This window comes from Pan paniscus, chromosome 4 (assembly GCF_029289425.2).
Source record: "Pan paniscus chromosome 4, NHGRI_mPanPan1-v2.0_pri, whole genome shotgun sequence".
Classification (NCBI taxonomy): domain Eukaryota; kingdom Metazoa; phylum Chordata; class Mammalia; order Primates; family Hominidae; genus Pan; species Pan paniscus.
Window position 1 is genome coordinate 26,430,913 of NC_073253.2, and position 19,348 is coordinate 26,450,260.

The 19,348-nt window shown below is 37.4% G+C and overlaps 1 long non-coding RNA gene across 1 annotated transcript in view; it reads right to left on the reverse strand.

Annotated features, from left to right (window-relative positions):
* Nucleotides 1-19,348, reverse strand: part of LOC103786799 (uncharacterized) — a 33,214-nt gene that overhangs the window by 12,068 nt on the left and 1,798 nt on the right. The window contains exons 2-3 of the long non-coding RNA XR_008625342.1: nucleotides 11,790-11,921; nucleotides 6,585-6,722 (exon numbers count right to left, since the gene is read on the reverse strand). This is a non-coding gene — a long non-coding RNA (uncharacterized LOC103786799). The remainder of the gene's footprint in view (nucleotides 1-6,584; nucleotides 6,723-11,789; nucleotides 11,922-19,348) is intronic.

Consider the following 19,348-nt stretch of genomic DNA (forward strand, 5'->3'; position numbering starts at 1 on the left):
TATGTGGTTGGACTACTGCTGGAGTGTCTGGGTTGGGTTGACCACCCATCTAGCGCTCAATCCACATGCCCAGTTTTGTGGGTGTCTTTCTGCTCTTATGTTTTTAAAGTCATGTTTGATTTTTCACTGACCTCCTGTTATGATGACCTTTGAAGCAAAAACATTACTATTCTCCCCATGAGCTATGTGTGATGTTGTAAATGTGATTTAAGTATTGGGCAGAGGGTTTAAAAAAAAAAATCCATGTAGGAAACCAAACAAATTTTGGGGAAAATGCAAAAATTTAAACCTCTGAGAATTTCCCAGGAGCCACACACTATTTCCACAGTTTGAAAAGAATGTAGTAAGAAGTTTTACAAAATGGAGACTATTGAAAATGAGTAACAGAAAGAAAAGGGAAATGTAATTCATTTGTTGAACAAAATAAAAGACAGTGTTTTGAAAACTACATTTAATAATGCCTAGACGTACTCCAAGTGGTACCACGTGGCTTCTTAGGGCAACTAGGGTTTGGTCTCGCTTTAATGATGACATGTGGAATATTAAAGTCAGGAAAAGGCTCAGAAACCATGTAGGATTTCTTTGTTGTTGCTGTTGTTGTTGTTTGAGACAGTCTCACTCTGTCATCCAGGCTGGAGTGCAGTGGTGCAATCTTGGCTCACTACAACTTCTGCCTCTCGGGTTCAAGCGATTCTCTTGCCTCAACCTCCTGAGTAGCTAGGATTACCGGTGTGAGCCACCATACCTGGCTAATTTTTCTATTTTTGTAGAGAGGGGGTTTCACCTGTTGGCCAGGGCTGGTCTCGAACTCCTGACCTCAAGTGATCTACCCACCTCGGCCTCCCAAAGTGCTAGGATTACAGGCATGAGCCACTGCGCCCAGCCAACCAAGTAGGATTTCTGATGTACTATCACCACATCCAACTTCAACCCAAGTAGTGCTGGGTATTTTACAGGTGGCCTCTGTTTGAACAAAGTGTTTCATTGCTTTAAGAAAAATTTGAAAATCATTAATTCAGTCTGGAATTCAGAAAGATAAATTCACTGCAAGTAACAATGCAGCAGATTTGAGAGTGGAACCTCCTTCGCCTGACTACTGGTCCAGGTTTTATTTCTCTACCTCATGGTACCTCAAATGAATTCAGCCAACAAATATGGAAGAAACTGCCACAATCTAGTACAGTTAGGAAATAAGCCTAACTTTTCTCTTAGACACTACATTCTTTTGACCACTTAGAGTTTTGTTTTTATTTAAAACTCTGAGCCACATTTCTATTTTTTGTCTGTTTTTTGTTTGTTTTTGTTTGCTTTGCTTGTTTTTTACTTTTTCTCTCTTTTTTTTTTTTTTTTCCTTTTTTTTGAGACAAGGTTTTACTCTTTTGCACAGGCTGGAGTACAGCACTACAATCATAGTTCATCATAGCCTCAAACACCCGAGCTCAAAGTAACCTCTTGCCTCAACCCCCCAAGTACCTGGGACTACAGGCACACACCACAGTATCCAGCTAATTTTTAAATTTTTTGTAGAGACAGGGTCTCACTCACTGTGTTGCCCAGGCTGGTCTCAAACTCCTGTGCTTGAGTGATCCTTCCAACTTGGGCTCTCTAAATATTAGGATTACAGGTGTGAGCCACCATGTCTGGCCCAGATTGCTATTTTTTATTTTGAGACTTAAAGCGGAGATGATTAGTTGCCAACATGATATTCTTCTTCTTTCTTCTTTATGAAAAATTTACTCTTTCTTCTTTATGAACAATTTACTCTTTCTTCTTTATGAACAGAACCCGATGTAGCTAAGGGTTGCAGTATAATTAGCTAAAGACTATATTTCCCAGCCTCCCTTAAAGGTAGGGAGCCTATGACTAAGTTCTACCAATAAATGTAAGCAGAAGCTGTTGAGTGAGACTCATTCAGCTGGCACATGTATGTGCCCTTTTTCCCTCCCTTTTCTTTCTGCCTAAAATGGTCACATTTTGTACAGAACTTCCTTCGTCACAACTGTGGAGCAGAAATGTCGAAGGATCCTAAGGCACATTGAAGACAAGGAATAACACACCAGCGCTGGAACTTTAGGCTTTCCTTGGTTGGTTGCTGTTAATCAAATTCCTACTTGGTACACTTTGGGGCAAAGCCATATCGTGAAAATTCTTCAATTACTACCATAGTTTAAAAGTAGCATAGTAACGATAGCCTAAATGTATAAAGTCATTTCAAAGGAAATTTATCATTCACTAGTAGTAACATAAGTTTGAATCTTCTATTACTGTTTTTAAAAGGATCTCAAATTCTGAATGTGACAGTAGGACCATAGTTTGATGTGTGGAAAAAAGGCTTTCCTGGGAAATTCCTCTGAAAACAAATCTTTGTGCAGTAAAACTGATTTTAATCAGAGTACATAAAGGGAATAGAACTGTACTATTCTCATGTTTTGATTTACAAATTATGCCTAGAAATAAAGTGTTATTGTTTTCCTGAAGATAATATCCATATATTAATACAAACAGTGTAAGGGTCTGTTATCTCAGGTTAATTAAATACGTAGTGGGGAAGACAAAGAGAAATGGGTTAAAGAGTAAAAATATACAATTAGATAGAAGAAATAAACTCAATGTTTGATATTAGAGTGATTATAGTTATACAAAAATGTCTTGTACTCAGGAGACAGACACCCTAAATTCCTTACCTTGATCACTATGCATTACATACATGTAATAAAATTTCACATATGCCTTATAAATTTGTACAAATACAAATCACATAATATCAGAGCTCTGAAGAAACCTTGATGATGATGTAGCTCATCCTCTCATTTTTCTATGGAAAAGACCAAAAAAAAAAAAAAATTAAAAGAGACTAGGGCTATATTTCTTAATGTTTCACTATTCACTGGGTTCTTTCTTAAATGAAGGAACTTAGTAGTGGAAGAAGAAAGTATTTCTTGTACTTATTTAAGAGTTCTCCCTGATTGACTTTTTATCTTGACATCCCTATCAACTAGCATGCCCTTCCTCCCCCTACTTTTAACTCCTCCTTTCCCTGACCTGGTAACTCAGCCTTTAAGATTCAGGCATACTTGTGTCTGTCCTAGCTACCCAAGAGGCTAAGGAGACAGGATCATATGAGCCCAGGAGTTTGAGGTTACAGTGAATTATGATCTCACCACTGCACTCCAAGCTGGACAGCAGAGTGAGACGCTGTCTCTAAACAAACAAACAAACAGAAGACCCAGGCATGATCTCAACCAGAAAACTGTAAGCTGTCCCTGACTGCCCACCCCACAACACACCCATCCCCTAGCCAGGTGAGGAGCTTTTCCTCTTCATTGTCTGCACACTGTGCATACACCATCTCACACTCCCCTCAGATCCTAATGATCTGGGTACACGTTGTCTTTCCCAAAAGAAAAGTGAACGCTCCAAGGGCAAGGACCAAACCTGTATCCCCCAGCATGCAGCATGGGATCTGACCACATATACTTTCCCTAATATTTATTTTTTAGAAAATATATGCTAGTGAACCCTATGGCAGTGAGGACAGATGCTGAATCAGTGGAATCTTACTCAGCTCTTTGGTGTAGTTTGAAACCCCTGCTCCTATTGACTTCCCTCTGACAGCCAAACATAATCTCAGGAGAACTGGCTCCAAAAAGCCATAAAGAGGTTTAGTAATACTAGAAAGCTGTCAACAACCCATTTTAATGTATGGTACAATTCAAAGTACAAGGTTTTGTCTTTTGGGAGGGTGTAAGAATTCAATTATAAGGATCAAATAAGAGCAGTTAAATAAACAGAACAGGCTCAATAAAATCATTTGTGCAAGTCTCTGGTCACTCAGGCTTGGTTTCCTAGAACACTGTAAAAGGTCCAGGTTTTTGGCGGGGCGCGGTGGCTCACGCTTGTAATCCCAGCACTTTGGGAGGCCGAGGCGGGCGGATCACGAGGTCAGGAGATGGAGACCATCCTGGCTAACACGGTGAAACCCCGTCTCTACTAAAAATACAAAAAAATTAGCCGGGCGTGATGGTGGGCGCCTGTAGTCCCAGCTACTCGGGAGGCTGAGGCAGGAGAATGGCGTGAACCCGGGAGGCGGAGCTTGCAGTGAGCCGAGATTGCGTCACTGCAATAGGTTAATCTAGGTTTAAGAAAGGAACAACAGTGGAAAAAGCACTGATGTAAAGTGCAGTAGGAAATCCACTATTGGAGGAAGCATATTTCCTAGAGCAGAGAGGAGACAAACTAAAACATTCCAAATGATATTCTTTAGGTAACATATTAAATTTCTTCTTTACCACATCAACTATAATTCAGTCATTTTAGTTGAAGATATTTCTAAATGAGAGCTCTCTGGTAATCCCCCCCAAGCCTTTTTAATGAATGCTCGTTTCCCATTCATCATATTTTAAATGATTCTATAAATAATGTTATGTTAAAAAACAGTTTTCTCTTCATAGTAGAGTACTAAATGAGGGTCCTATATAAAAGATCCTACAGAGTGAAATATTAGGAAATAACCGAATAATTGATATAGTCATTTTAATTGCTACCTTGTTATCTGTGACCTAGTTTGCTTAGCAGTTTTTATGGAGCCTGATTCTCTGATATACTGGAGAATGTTAGATTCAGAATGGATGTAAGAATATTTTGATTTCTCTTTCAGTTCTATTCGGTTGATAGTATTTCTGTAAAAACAAATCAGGCTAGTAAAACTCATTTTTAGTATTTTTCTAAACAGCAAGTTTATATTAGATTTAATAAAGAAGAAGAACTTTTTTCTATAATTATGATTCCCTACAGAGTATATATATCAAGGCAAACAAGAGGGAAAGTAATCTTATATTTTCTTGGAACACTATTGCACCCAATCAAATAAAATGAACTTGAAGCCTACTCTTTTTTTTTTTTTTTTTTTTTTTTTTAACAAACTAAAAGCAAGTGTGAGAACTTGTGGAGCCAGCATCAGGTTCCTTAGTTTTCTACTTTGTCTAGCAGATCTTCAGTCTTCAAACTCTTCTTTACAAACCTCATCTTTACAAGTCATCCCACCTAACCGATGCACAAAAAGGCATTCATTTACGATTACAAATGTTCTCGATGGCATAGACTCCATTCTCAGAACATGTAAAGGTCTAGATGAAAACGGTATAGAGTTGTGAAATAACTGTCATTTGAAGGTATGTAGAAAGGCTTCTTCATGAGTAACAATTAGAATAATAAATAGATGGCAAAGTAAGACAAAGACATATGACAGGGTGTTGTAAGACACATGCATAGGCACACTAAGATGTACATACATGACCATGGCATGACTACAGTGTAAGGATTCTCTATAGTCTGCTAGATCAGCCCCCTTACTCGACAGTTACTTCTTAATGATGACAGCTTATCTCTCCAGTGAGGATTAATATAGCCTGAGGTGTGGACTTGTTCCTCAACATTTTATTTCTTTGTGCCAAGGAGTCCATGTGTGCACCATGCATAAAAATGTATGAGATTATAATGATAAAATGAGAAATTGAGCTAGACCATCAGAGAGCTATACCAAACATCACAGACAAAGGGCATCATAAGAAACAAGCCATATAAAACTGTAATGTTGTTTGGGGGTAATTCTGAGTAACTCGTTTGTATATTGTTCACTTTTGTTTCTTTGGCTTGGCTGCTAAGAAAATGAGAGTCATCTTTGTCATTAAATTCACATCCAGCCTCATGGTATGTTCTTTCTTCTCTGGTCTTCATTTTGGCTAAGTAACATCTTTTTAATAAATTTAAGTCATTTTTACTTACTTTATTGTATTTCTTTTGAGAACCATTTTTACACACTTTGATATAACACTAGCAGGAGAATAAAGAAAAGAAAGCAGGGGATGAGGTGGAAAGAGTGTGAGCTTGTATTCTGAGCTTTGGTGACCAGTTAGACCTAGATTAGGATCCCACTATCTTCTGGATTTTTTACTTTGGGCCTACATTTATTTAATTTATGCAATTAAATTATTTATTTATTTATTTAATTTATTTAACTTCTCTGAGCCTCAAATTCATCTAAAATGGAGGGATATTAGAACCAATCTCAATGGAGAAAATATGGTAAGAGATCAGCTAATCTTTCTTTCTTCCTTCCTGATATTCCCATCAATATATATTGTGAATGTGCATGTGTGTGTAAATATGTGTGTTATATATGAAACTGTGCATATATATAGATATACATATATTATATATAGATTATATGTACATACATACATACACACAACCTCTCTCTGCTCTCCACCCACAAAGTTCTGGCATCAAAATCTTATTCAAAAAGTCTTCACTCACCAATTTCCAAAGAACTTCAAGGTAAGCAAAAACTAATCTATTCTTCACTACAAATGCTGGCTTTTTGTTAAAATTGTGATCTATGGAAGATATTGGAAATTAGTCTGTGAAATGAGCCATTTTATGAAAGCAGAGTTTCAGTAATCTCTATGTGTTAAATAGGAGGCTAAAAGAAATTCCTCCCTTTGGGTCCCCCACCCATCTCTGTGATTTACTCTGCCTGTCTGCTGCAACAATCATCGCCACGGTACACAGTGCTCACCACTGACCTATTGCAGACAGTTAATCAACAGCAGAGAGAGTAGCTTTCACAGTACAAGTAGTTACTTGTTCTCAACTTTTTAAAGTTCATAATTCAGTCTTACTGTCATTTCTTTCCTCTTGCCGGTGCTTTATGAAAGGTAAAGCTGAACAGAAAGAAAACCAGAGTCATTAACTGTTTGAAAGTTTAATGTGCTACCAAACCAGAATTAGATGTGATAATGAAATTTCCACAGTTGAAAGCAGACTTTGCTAACTGATGTATGTAGTGAGAAGGTGGTCACATAACCAATGAAAATAAAAATCATGTTCATTTTTTATATTTCTCATTCAATTTTTTGTTTAAACTGGCCAAATGCCAAATTAGACTTCAGTTGGGATACTTTAAAAAGTGGATTTAGTAAAATTACACTTGTTTTGCTTAAGAAATATACATTCAATATTGACAGTAGAGATGTTGATCAAGTAACTTTATATCTAAAGACGTTCCAGGACAATGGTTTAGGATTTATGGAATAACTTTGCTAGCCTGTATTCAGCCATCGTGACTGGTCAGAAGAGCCATCCAAGTCACTAGAATCCTTTCCACGGAGCCACAGGATGGCTCACCCTACTCATGCCACTCCCCAGCCTGGTATTCAAGGCATGTCTAAATAGGATTCTGACTTACCCTAACTACTTCAATTTCTGCCTTTTGTGGTCAATATAATCAACATGGGCCATTTGTTCCCCAAATACAGCACATTCTTGTCTACCCCTTTGCCATTGCACATGCTTTTCTCTCCTCCTAACATTCTCAGCCATGGGGTCTCTTTGCCTCCCCTCGTCCAGGCATCCCCACCCACTGTGTCCCTCTTCCCAACACTTCCTCTCAGGGACCTCTTACTTACCTCCATCTTTTGAAATTATATCCATTTAAAGTTCAGTTGAACTGCCCTTTTTTCAAGAAAGTATTCCTTTTTGTCCACCCCAAACTAAACTGATCTCTTTCTCTTCTCCATCCAGAATCACTTACTTTAACTCCTGTATATCACTTTCATAGTCTTTGGCATGCAGTAGGAGTTCATTTGCACTATGATAAGTGAATCAATTACTTATAGGCTATATTGCATTTTAATTTACCCCATAATCTTCTCCTCCTCCTTAGCTTATAACTTCCTAATGGTAAAGATGGGGTTAGTGGGAGGAGGTACTTATTAATATTTACAACCTTTACATTATCTAATAGTTTAATTGTACATAATCAAGACTTGATAAATATGTCTTGAATTGTATGATTAAACTGGGTCGGTCGGCTGGGCTTGGTTAGAAGCACCTCAGGATCGTGCCTGGATTTATCAGAAGCAGTGCTAGTGATGCAAAAGGTAATTTTCTTTGCTGAATCATAGCTGAATTTATATGACATTAAGCTTTGGAAGGTACCATTTTTCAAATTAAATATAAAAACAATAACCTTTCTGTGTGGAATGTTTTAAGTTCTCCTGGCTCCTTTCAGGCATGGGGACATCTCTGTAAGGTGTTGACCTAAATTTCTTCTGACCTAATTTCCTTGTTGCAAAAGGAATTCGGTGCAGCCAGCCCCCACTGCGGAAAGGTTTTGTTCTACATCACTGTCACATTTCAATGACAAATGGAATGAACTTTGTTAGTCCTTTTGAGATTTCAGAAGAGCTCACGATATTCCCCTCTAATATCTAAGAGGATTTCAGTGATTTGTCCTGCCGGCTACAGAGTATAAAAGGGCCTCCCTCTGTCCCATGCATTCCCCCTGAGCAGCTGGGCATACCTCATGGAAGCACCAGACACTACTTGCAAACATTTTTTACTGCATAGTAGCTGAAGAGAAGGTTGCTGATGAAATAAAGAAGAATGAAAGTGGCAAAAATGATACACTGGGCTCTTGATTCAAGCAAGAGAAATGTTTCTCGGCACTAACAAACTCAACTTTGGTTCTAGTTCTAAGTATTTTGAAATGAAACAAACCTCTACTCCTATGATCCGAAAAAATAATTTTCCTCCTAATGATACAGAGCAATAAAAAAGCCTGTTTTGCCCACTATATTGTGAGCATGTGTGTATAGTTGTAAGTATATGTGTTTGAGAAAGAAGAGGCTAATAAAAAGAAGAGGATTTAGTTCAAATAATTCAATAGCTATAAAAGTCGTAAGACAATAGACAGGAATATAATAAAAATTCTTTCCTTTCCATTTCTTAAGAAAAGACAAAACAGTCTTCTACAGAGAATAGCTTTGGTGCATTACTTTCTGGAAGAAGAGGGGTTCCCTACTAGATGGCTCCCAGGGCTTCCTTCTGTTGCTGCTATTAACCAATGACCACTATCTGAATCAGGTATTCTACAAGCAGTTTCAATGTGAGATCAACTGCTTTTCAGATTCAGAATTTTAATAATCATTTGAGCAATATGCTGTACCTTAAAATGCTTAAAATTACTGGAATTCTCTCATGTTTTATCATACAAAATGTTACTCCATTATTTCCATTTGGAAGCAAGTCTCTTGGAAGGACTTAAGGCACCACACCCTGCCAGTTGGTGATGTGGTCAGCAAAGTCGAGAGGAGGTCAAAGAAAGCAGCTGTCCCAGCAATTTAGCATGAACCTAAATGGTAGCATAAAGGAGAGTAAGAGGAGAGAAAAAGCTGACAAAAGAGAGCAAAACGGTCTGTTTCAAAAGAGTAAATAAAGATATAAGAAGATAGGCAATAGATAATCAAAAAGTACACGGTGAAAAAAGTTATTTCTAACAACAACAAAAAAAGAAGAAAAATAATCTGAAGAGGAAAGGGAATTTTAATCACCTTCCCCCAACCAAATGCTGAACATCTCTTGGGAAACTCCCCCAAAAGTCAAAAATCACAAGCAGAGTGAAAGATGCACCTAGATAAATAGGTTATATAAAAAGAAAGCAAGTCAAATTAGAGGCCTCAGCCAGCATATAGTCACTAAGCAATTACTAAGGACAGACACTGCCCGTATGCCAAGATAAATGATTACCCAAATGGGCAAACCCACTACTAATGTATTATTGCACCAAGATTGTGTTGTCCAAAGGCCAGAAGAACTGATTATTTAGAATTGCATTTCTTATAGCCCAGTGCGCAGTATTAACCCAAGTGCAGATAGATGACAGCAGACAGCACAGAGGAGGGAGGGAGGGAGAGACAGAGAAAAAAAGAGAGAGACAGAGAGGATATATATAAATGATGGGACTATAGTATTTGATTGGCTGGCTTGTGAGCAGAGGGGTTGATATATTACCTGGATGAAACAGAATACATTTTCTCTTGAGAGCACTTGCCAGCATCCCTAGATAGATCATCTACTGAAGGACAAAGAAAAAAATATATTTTGTGAAATCAAAGAAAATTATTATTTCCAGGAAGTTAGTTTTGGTGAAGGAATTTATTGTCATATTTCTGTGAGTTGCACAGGATCACAAGGATTTCTGAATGTGAAGCAAAAGTTGAAAAGTTAAATGATCCAGTAAGACGTGGTCTCAGCAGATGCTATTACAAAATGGCCTAGGACAAGCTGTATATAAAGTAGAGACCTTGCCTGGGTGTTCTGCATCTCTTCCATTATCTTCTCCTTCTGAGTAAGGACTTGGCATGACCCCTCCACTTTGATTCGTATATGATGCAGTAAAGCTTTTAATAACCAAGTAAATTGGTGACCTGAAAATGCATGTCAACACATATGTAAGCTCTGCGGTGAACTTTAAAGTCACTGCCTCTCATGTGGCCTAACTTTCCATTATTGTGTAGTACAGGATCTATTCCAGGAGCAAAGGAGACCCAGCTGTTGGGTTCTATTTACTTAGCATGGTGCTCTGGCACCATGACTCTCAGATCCTGCTGCAACACACACCTGCTGCTGCGGGAGGATCTTCCCTCTGTCAGACACATGGAAAGGAGAACAACTTCTAAAACCCATTTTTACATTACCAAGAACAAAGATGACAATGTAACGCAAAAGCCAGGTCAAATTTAGCTACTCATAAAATTGGTTGTGCCTGCCTCTGCTCAGGGGAAAGCCTTGCTGAATCTCCACTTTCAGAAGCTGCACTAGATTGAACAATCAGACTGAAAAACCCATCGTCCCACAAGGATTTGTGAAGTGTTGAGCGTCTAGCATATGGGTGTTCTGAATAAAAGGATTTTGCCAGGAGTTTTGAGATCAGAGATCCATGATTAATTTTGACTACTTGGATCAATAAAGATTGTTTTCCTTTGAAACAGAGCACCTATAAAATTATGTAATTTGAGGTATAGGAAAATCATTGCCGAATGAGCAGAGTACTTTGCTGCCCACAGAATCCATTTGGTAATAATTTCAGCATGAAGAGTAAGACCATTATTTTGATAGAACAAACACATTTAAAAGTCATGAAAGATTATATCAGTTAAAAATTATTTGCATAAAATACGTTTCAGCACAAACTCACTCAGGTGTAGTACCATTCACACTAGAAATGCAATTCAGTGTGAGCTGTTTCCTAAAGGAAAAGTACATGTGAGAATTTAGATTATTTTGTCTAGCACAGCTGCTGCTTGTACTGCAAAAGCAGAGATGCAGCTGATGACAAGGTAGAATGGAACTTGACACCTCCACTGGCATCCAGCCAAGAATACAGAATGTTTTAGCCAGTCTATGGCATGTGATCCATTTCTTAATTGTTGATAACATATAATTAGGACAATCTAAGCCTAGTTTAATGAATGCAATAAGTTAAACTGCAGTGCTTGACTATACTTGGATAGACTTTGTTAGTCTTGGAGCACGGAACTGCAGAGTAACATTTTATAAACAGTACAAAATGGAATCTTCCCTTTACAAACTATCAGTCTAGAATTATGGCCGACATCCTAACCCACAGTATAAATTCTATGCGCTGTATAAATGTCAACTGATATTCATGGCCAATGTGCCCAAAATAAATTTTCCCCTTGAAGATTTTAAAGGTAAGATTTATGTGAAGAAATTGGGCACATATTTAAAAATGACAGACTACACGTTCTGCTAATCAGTTATCAACCTGATTTATTTTGACAGACTTCTTTTTAAGATGATCAGAGCTCAGTCTAGTGTACTACATAGTTTTTTTAAAGGCAGTGATTTTCTTGAAAATAATGAATTATTAACTTTTTATTAAAATAGATTCATTGCATTCATCTTTCCACACCCATATTACTTACCTGTAGGTTTTGTAAAAATATTGTCATTGTAGAGCATGAAAAGACCTTTACCAGGGCCATAAATAAATTCAGCTGAATTTTTCATATCTCTGGTAAGAGATTTATTTTTTCCAAAGGCAAGAAAAATCCCACCTAGGTATAAAAATAATACAAGAAATAAAAAAGTTTTGAGAAAATGCATTTTAGATTTTTGACTGAAAAAAGAATTTTTAAGGGAAGCTCTATTTATCCACAGCATGCATGCTTTCTCTGATTTTCTTTTTTTTTTTTTTCGGCCTTTAAATTTGTTCCAATGTTATCAGAATTGATTTTTAGTCTCAGTCATCCCAGAGGAACTGTCTTGAGTGAAGCTCTTATCGGGGAACTGTAATGAAGAATCAGCTCGCAAAGCTGTTACTATGGTGCTCACATATCTGAAGAAATTTTTAGTGGAAATAAAATTCCAAAGCACTAAATTTAGAGGTATTTCGTTTCCTAGTAAGAGGTATAAAAATAGTACTACTAGATACAATTTAAATTCCAAGGGGGAGATATTTATTTCTGTACGATACTCAACCATGTACATTCTCTAGAATTTCTAAAGCCAGTTTCTTTCCACAAGCCTTGAGACAAATTAAAAATCATGTTAACTAATTCCCTCTTAGCCCCCCATCCCACCAAAGAATAATAGTTTTAAAAAAGGAGTTCTTTTCCATTTCCACATTTTCATTTTTGTGTTGCTTTTAAGAAGAAACTTTACAAAGTGAAGGCATAACTATCTGAAAAATGTATTCTTTTTCATATATTTAAGAAAAAAATTTTGACAATGATGTATTATAGTTTTAGATACTAAATTGTATATTATCTCCAGAGGGCAAAGGAGAGTTAAAGAACATCACTGGTGTCCTGGTATAGTTACTAGAAAGATCAGGTTTAAGCCATATTTTACATTAAAAGCAATAATTACTGTGGTGTGCATAAGTCAGCAAAATTCCCTTTTCCAAAAATGAAAATTTCCACAAATCATGACAAAGTATAGTCCTGAAATTAAAATATTTCTAAGTATCATATCATTTCATATCATATGTAAATATAATTTTAATAAGCCTCTGCCCACTATACAAATATGTACCAAATTCCTCAAGTCAAATTACACTTCAGAAGTGTTGCCTAAATTACTACTTGAAGAAGAAATTTTTAAATCATCTTAAAAATTTCACTTTTGCCATTAAGCCACCAGAAACAACAGAAAAAAAACCCTGTAATAATATTACATGGATGAGAATATTATACTACATCTGCACTTCTAGGTTCATAAGAAAGAAGAGAGGAACTGGTATCTCTCAAGAAACGAAACTAAAGAAGTTACAGATGTATACTTTTGTATGAGTGATAAATACTCATATAATGATTGAAGGGGGAAATAAAGAGTACAGCTACAAGCATTCCATCCATTATGTATAATTTTTATTGATATAAAGATATATTTGAATTTTAAGACTTTTAAACATTAAGATTTGACAAGTGCAGTAAAGAACAAGCTTCTCTATTTATGCTGTTCCATGCATACAGGAGAGAAGAGTTCATGTCATAATTGGCTTTGGTTTTATCTGTTCTTACAAAGTCAAACTGTCCTTAAATGAAATTATTCGCAAAAGCAATCCACAGCGCCATCCTCTACATTAAAATGCAAACCTCATGTTAACATGAATAAATGTGCCCATAATTTCGGAGAATATTTTAGGAGTTGTGGCCATTATATGTGTTTTATTTGTAATGTAAACTTGGAATTTGGGAGAAATTTTACCTTGTAATTAGAATAGAATACCAAGACTAAGATATATAATGCAATGCAACAGTGGATAATTCACTATTCTTTTACAAATATTTAATTCAATACTTCTGATTTTCAGTCTGTACCACGAAGGAAATATTTCTTCAAGTAAAGTAAATGCAGAACCTTCATTAAAGAATTCACATGATTTTCTAGGTATACTTTTCATGTTACTGTAACTTAATTTTCACCTCTATCTGACCAGGCCCACTACAGATGGTGAAATAGAATGAGAAAAAATAAAGTAAAACAGAAGTGAATTTATTTTGCTATCACATAAAACAAAACTCTACACTGTAGCATTCAAAAAATAAAAATTATTAAAGCTTTTTCTTCTGACAAAACACTTAGAAAACAATCTCTAAAACTGGCAGTTTAAAAACTCCTCAGGAACATTACACTGTAAAAGTCACCTTTTTTGTTAATTCGTTATTTGTTGATAAAAGAAGTGTTTGCCTGTTTTTGTCACTATGGCTGTAATTATTTCTCTTTTTTATAGGCTGTATACTAAATATAATCTACTAAGTTCTTATCAACCTTTTGCTTACAATAAAACTAGCTCTCCACCTTTTCTACTTGCTAGACAAAATTGATTAGAAAGTGATTGTCATGTTAATTTTACCAGAAGCTAGAAAGTGCAAACCGCACATTCAGCTACATAGATTTCTGGACTTTTAACTGTGTTTATGTAACTGTACCAGGAACAGTATTTTGCAAATAATAACCAGTGTATTTCATGACATTCCCTAAATCACATTTCTTTTTGGTCTAATCTTCAAGGCCAAGCCAGAAAACTTACTGCTTTAGGTCAGGAAAGAATAAGAATTTAGCTTGAAAGCAAGGCTTTGGGGAGAGTAAATGGATTTGCTAAATTCTTTCAATACCTACTTAACATTTCAAAACTAAGTTAGAGGACTCAATCAGAATTCTCATTATAAAGAGAGGATGCCATCCACCTGTGAACTCTCTAGGTCATGAGGCTTGCTGCTGTATATACAAGGGCTTAGTATAAAGTTAAAGGAGAACTAAGCCCATCCCTTCTGTTTCTGGGAGCTGAGAATGGTAGAGGATGGAAAGCAATCTGAGACTGCATTTCAATTTCCCTTTCTGGCTTTCTCTTTTCTTAGTAGTTGTGTGCTGGGAAGCTCAAGGGAAAAGCAGTCCCAAATTCCATACCTGACTCTAGAATGCAACCTTCTGGAGCTGCCCCTGCTGAGAACTCATCTCTTAACCTTGAGGAATGGCTTTCTAGACTCCTCTGAGTTTAAGTGTGGCCTGGATAGAAACTAGGAATTTCTACAAAACCCTGCATCTAAGCCCCAGGGGAACTGACGAGGCAGCTGAGGTGAGAACTGGCAGGCAAGGTGCTTCCATGGCAGAGGCTCATTTTGCGCTTTCCACCAGGGAGCCACTTGAGAATAAAGCAGAGACAGATGTTCTGTAGCATCAACCAAAGCCAAGGGGAGGGAGAGTTGATCAACTTAACATAAAAGGTGCCTAGATCAGCTATGAGTGCCAGCAAGACAATAGAGAAGGACAGCACCTCAAAAGCCAGAGGATCAACAGGTCTCTGCACCAAAGAATAAATACTAGCTCTTCCCTACCACTCCTAGACTGTGAAAGCACCCAGACACCAACTTGAAGGGGTGCCTGGAAGTGGACAGAAGGCTGAGAAATCTGGGAGACTAGGCATGTTTTCCAAAAGAGACAGCATTACCTAAAGGGATGGTTTTAATTATTGGATTGGACTGAATTTTAAAATGCATAGGACTCTATATTTATAAGAGAACCAGAATAGTTATAGACAAAATAATGGAGCTATTTTCCAGGCACATCCAAGTTGCTATATGAGCGAAGTTAATGTTACATAACCAACACAAAGAAGAAACTTTCTGCAGTAAAAATAATTCCTTCTCCAAACACATATTCTTATACACATGCAAGATCACAACATGATATCTGATGAGGAAAGAGGAGTAATTGTTTTTTACCTAAATTATCCATACTAGGCGACTTCATTAATTAAGGGAGCCAAATAGCTGCTTGGGTTTCCTTTTGGAGTTTGTCATGTCTGTATAAGTCAGAATTACCAGTTCAAAAAACAACAACAACAAAAACCCTGCTCTTTTAAAATTTACTCATCTGCAAAGAGGAATACTAATATCTCAAATGGTTATTTGGGGAATTAAATAAGACTATTCATGTAAAGTTAAGGGCTTTCTGTAAATTGGCTAGCACTATGTCTGGCACTTTTATCTCTGTCCCCTGCTCCACCCCATCTTCATACCTTTTCTGAGATCAGTGAGGTTTGAATGTTCAGCATCAATGATATTCCACTTTCCATCACCATCATTTCCAATCCCTGATCACTGAGTTTCCAAGTCTTCTTTGTTGTTCACCTGAAAAAGTTCTTAAGCTTATCCCCTGATCTCCTTTTTCACTGTCATGACCTTCAGTCCAGATCTTATTTCTTCTCTCTTTGGCACCTGTAAGTGCCTTCTCACCAACCATCTGTCTCCAATCGATTCCTTCTTGTTTGCAAGCCACTGCTCGGCTCAGAGTTTGTCATTCCTTCTCCAACACCCTCTCTACTCTTTCCTTTCTCCTGTCTTTTTTCCCTCCCTTCATATCTTTCTTTTTCCTTTTTGTAATTTCCATAAAGAATATGAAGCTACTCAGAATGTTGAAATACGTAGATAGCATGAATCAGTTGAAAGTAAATGAGAATAAAGATGAATAAAACAAAGCAAACAGATAGCTATTAGAAGAATCTAAAATAGAACTTTCCCAGCTAAGGTCTGAATTCAACTCTGAGTTTTAAGGCAGTTCAAAGGGAAAGGGAGGTATTGTTTTTCATGTTCATTAACTCAAAACTGTAAAACAATTAACTTTACACTTAACATCCGTGTTTCAAAAATTAGAAATTAGTTATGGAATAAAAAGTTTTTCTTAGGATGTGCTGAGAATTCTAATTATTTTTTAAGGTTCATGTATTAGTAATACTATAATATCTATAAATAAAAAATATTTCACAAATAATTTTCTTAGCATGATATTTAAGAAAATTAATGACTGATACACTGTAAAATCTATAAATGTAGATCTGAAAGTAACTCCTAATGAAGATCAATCTTCTGATTTCATTTGAAAAAGCAATAATAATAATGCCTGGCCTTTGGAGAATGCAGAAGTTATTGGTGTGGTTTTGCAAATATCTCGTTTGATCTTAATAAGAAAACTAGGTTTCTGAAAGGGTAGATGAATTGACCAGGATTACACATCTGGTAAACAGTAAGGTTGGAGCTTGAACACAGCTTCACTCAACTATTTTCACAGCCCAATCGGCATCAATTGATTGATTAATTGAGAGTGATTAATTGCAAGTAGCTGAAGTCCGTGTCACTGGAAGTATATATATATATATATAGAGAGAGAGAGAGATTGAGTCTCACACTGTCACCTGGGCTGGAGTGCAAACTGGAGGTATATTCTTCATTGCAGTCTCATTCAGGCCCATTTTGATACGTTATAGTGTCCTCATTCCCTTTTATCTACTACCCAAAGAGATAGTAGAAGTGATAAATGATAAAGAAGGAGAAGAGTGACCCATTGCATGTGTATAACATGTGTTTCAAAATTGGCAGGTAAGATTTAAGCATATATTTCCAGGCCAGGCATGGTGGTTCACACCTGTAATCCTAGCACTTTTAGGGGGCCAAGGCAGGTGGATCGCTTGAGGCTAGGACTTCGAGACCAGCCTGAGGAACATGACGAAACTGAGTCTGTAATAAAAATACAAAAATATGCCAGGCGTGGTGGCAGGTGCCTATAATCACAGCCACTAGGGAGTCAGAGGCAAGAGAATCCTTTGAACTCAGGAGACGCAGGTTGCAGTGAGCCGAGATGGTGCCACTGCAGTCCAGCCTGGGCAACACAGCAAGACTGTCTCAAAAAAACATATATCTGTGTAGATATATATATATATATATATACACACATACACACACAAATATATATTATATATAATATATTAATATATATATATAAGTATATATATACATATTTCCAGAGGGCTCTGAGAAAGAAGGTCCCTTAGTAGTTACCATGTGTTTATAGGATATGAACAAAAAGAAACAGGTAATCCTTGTGCCAGCTGCTGGAAGTCATCTTGCGACTGTGAAGGAGGCTCTGGATGTCAGAGTGGAGAGACAGAAAACAACCATGTTTTCTTGACACAATAGAGCCACCTACACCACACCACCTTCCAGTTATGAGGCCCCTACATGCCCGTTAAGTCAGTTTGAATTGGGTTTTCTGCTACTTGCAACAAGCAGTATATGAACTGATATATGAGAGAAGAGTGGAGGTAAAAAGGAGGGTAGTTTACACTTTCTTACATATTTCAGATTTATGTGTAAGGTCATGAACAAGATATTGGCATTTATTAACATTTGAATGTGTATGAGAACCTTTTGGATGACACAAGTTTGACTTACAAGATGTGGACACTGAAGTCTAAATGGTGCACCAGGGAAATGGCAAGTGCCTTTACAAGAGCTGAAGGAGGAAACAGAACAGTCCCCCTCGTTCCACACAACGCAGTATACCAGTGGATATCCCCTCTGGTTTATAGGTGACAGAAAGAGAAAATATTGAGCAAAAATTACACTAGAAGGGAATGAATAAGTGGAACATCCTCTGAATCGGTCTCCTCTACTCACGAAGGAAAGAGGAAGTATTCCACCCGCACACTGGGCATTCTGTTTCTGTTTTGTAGGCTGTACCCTATCCCTCTCCCCACTGGAAGGCGATGGGGGAAAAGACTTTACCAAAGCACAAGACAGAATGACCCAGAGTGCAGTTTTGGAAGACCGCCAGCTCCCTAGCATTAATGTGGTCCCACTTAATTCCTCTGGGGTGGACACATGTAGATGTTTAGTGACAGCAAGCTATCACAGCAGCTGGCATACAAGGAACTGAAGTGGAGTCACTGCAAGTAGGATGGACAGAAGAAATGCTCTAGAAAATGCTCAAGTGTAACTTCAAGCAACGTTGCATTGCTTTGGAATGCGGGAAACCACAGGAGTAAACAGGCCAAGCTGGCATGCAACAGGCACAAATAAAGCAGGACTCCTTTTTTCTTTTTTTTCCTGACCCAACAGAGAAGCCAGATCAAAGCTCTGGAGTGGTTGGCAATACTCTACAAAGTATTGATTCATTCTGTTAACAGCTGTTTATTGCATACCTACTATATATGTTGCACAATCTCCAATACCAGAGTATGACAATGAGGAAGACACAATTCCTTCCTTTGATGCACAGAAACCTAAAGCCACCAAGCTACGATGTGCAAAATATATATATATAATTTCACTTTTTCCATAACATTTTATCTTCAATTTGAAGCTCCCATTCACATTGTAACAGAAATAAGGTCTGCTTCTATCCCCCTTTCTCCTAGATTGCCTCTAATTTCCAAGGAGCTTAAAAAGTGCCAGGGACTGTGAAGGGAAGGTGAGAATGAGCAGTCCAGTCTTCATGTCGTCATCCGTCCTCACTGCTCTACGGGGAAGCTGCCATCCCTTCTGCCCTGGTCTTGGTCCATGTTCTTCAGTGGAGAAGCAAGACTTCCCCAGGTCCTGCTCCATCTTAGAGACTGTTCCCTTCCTCCCTGGAAGTTCTCTGCTTCTTTATTATTCCAGGCATTTTCTGGGCCTTTTTGCAGACACCCACCAGCATCTAAGCC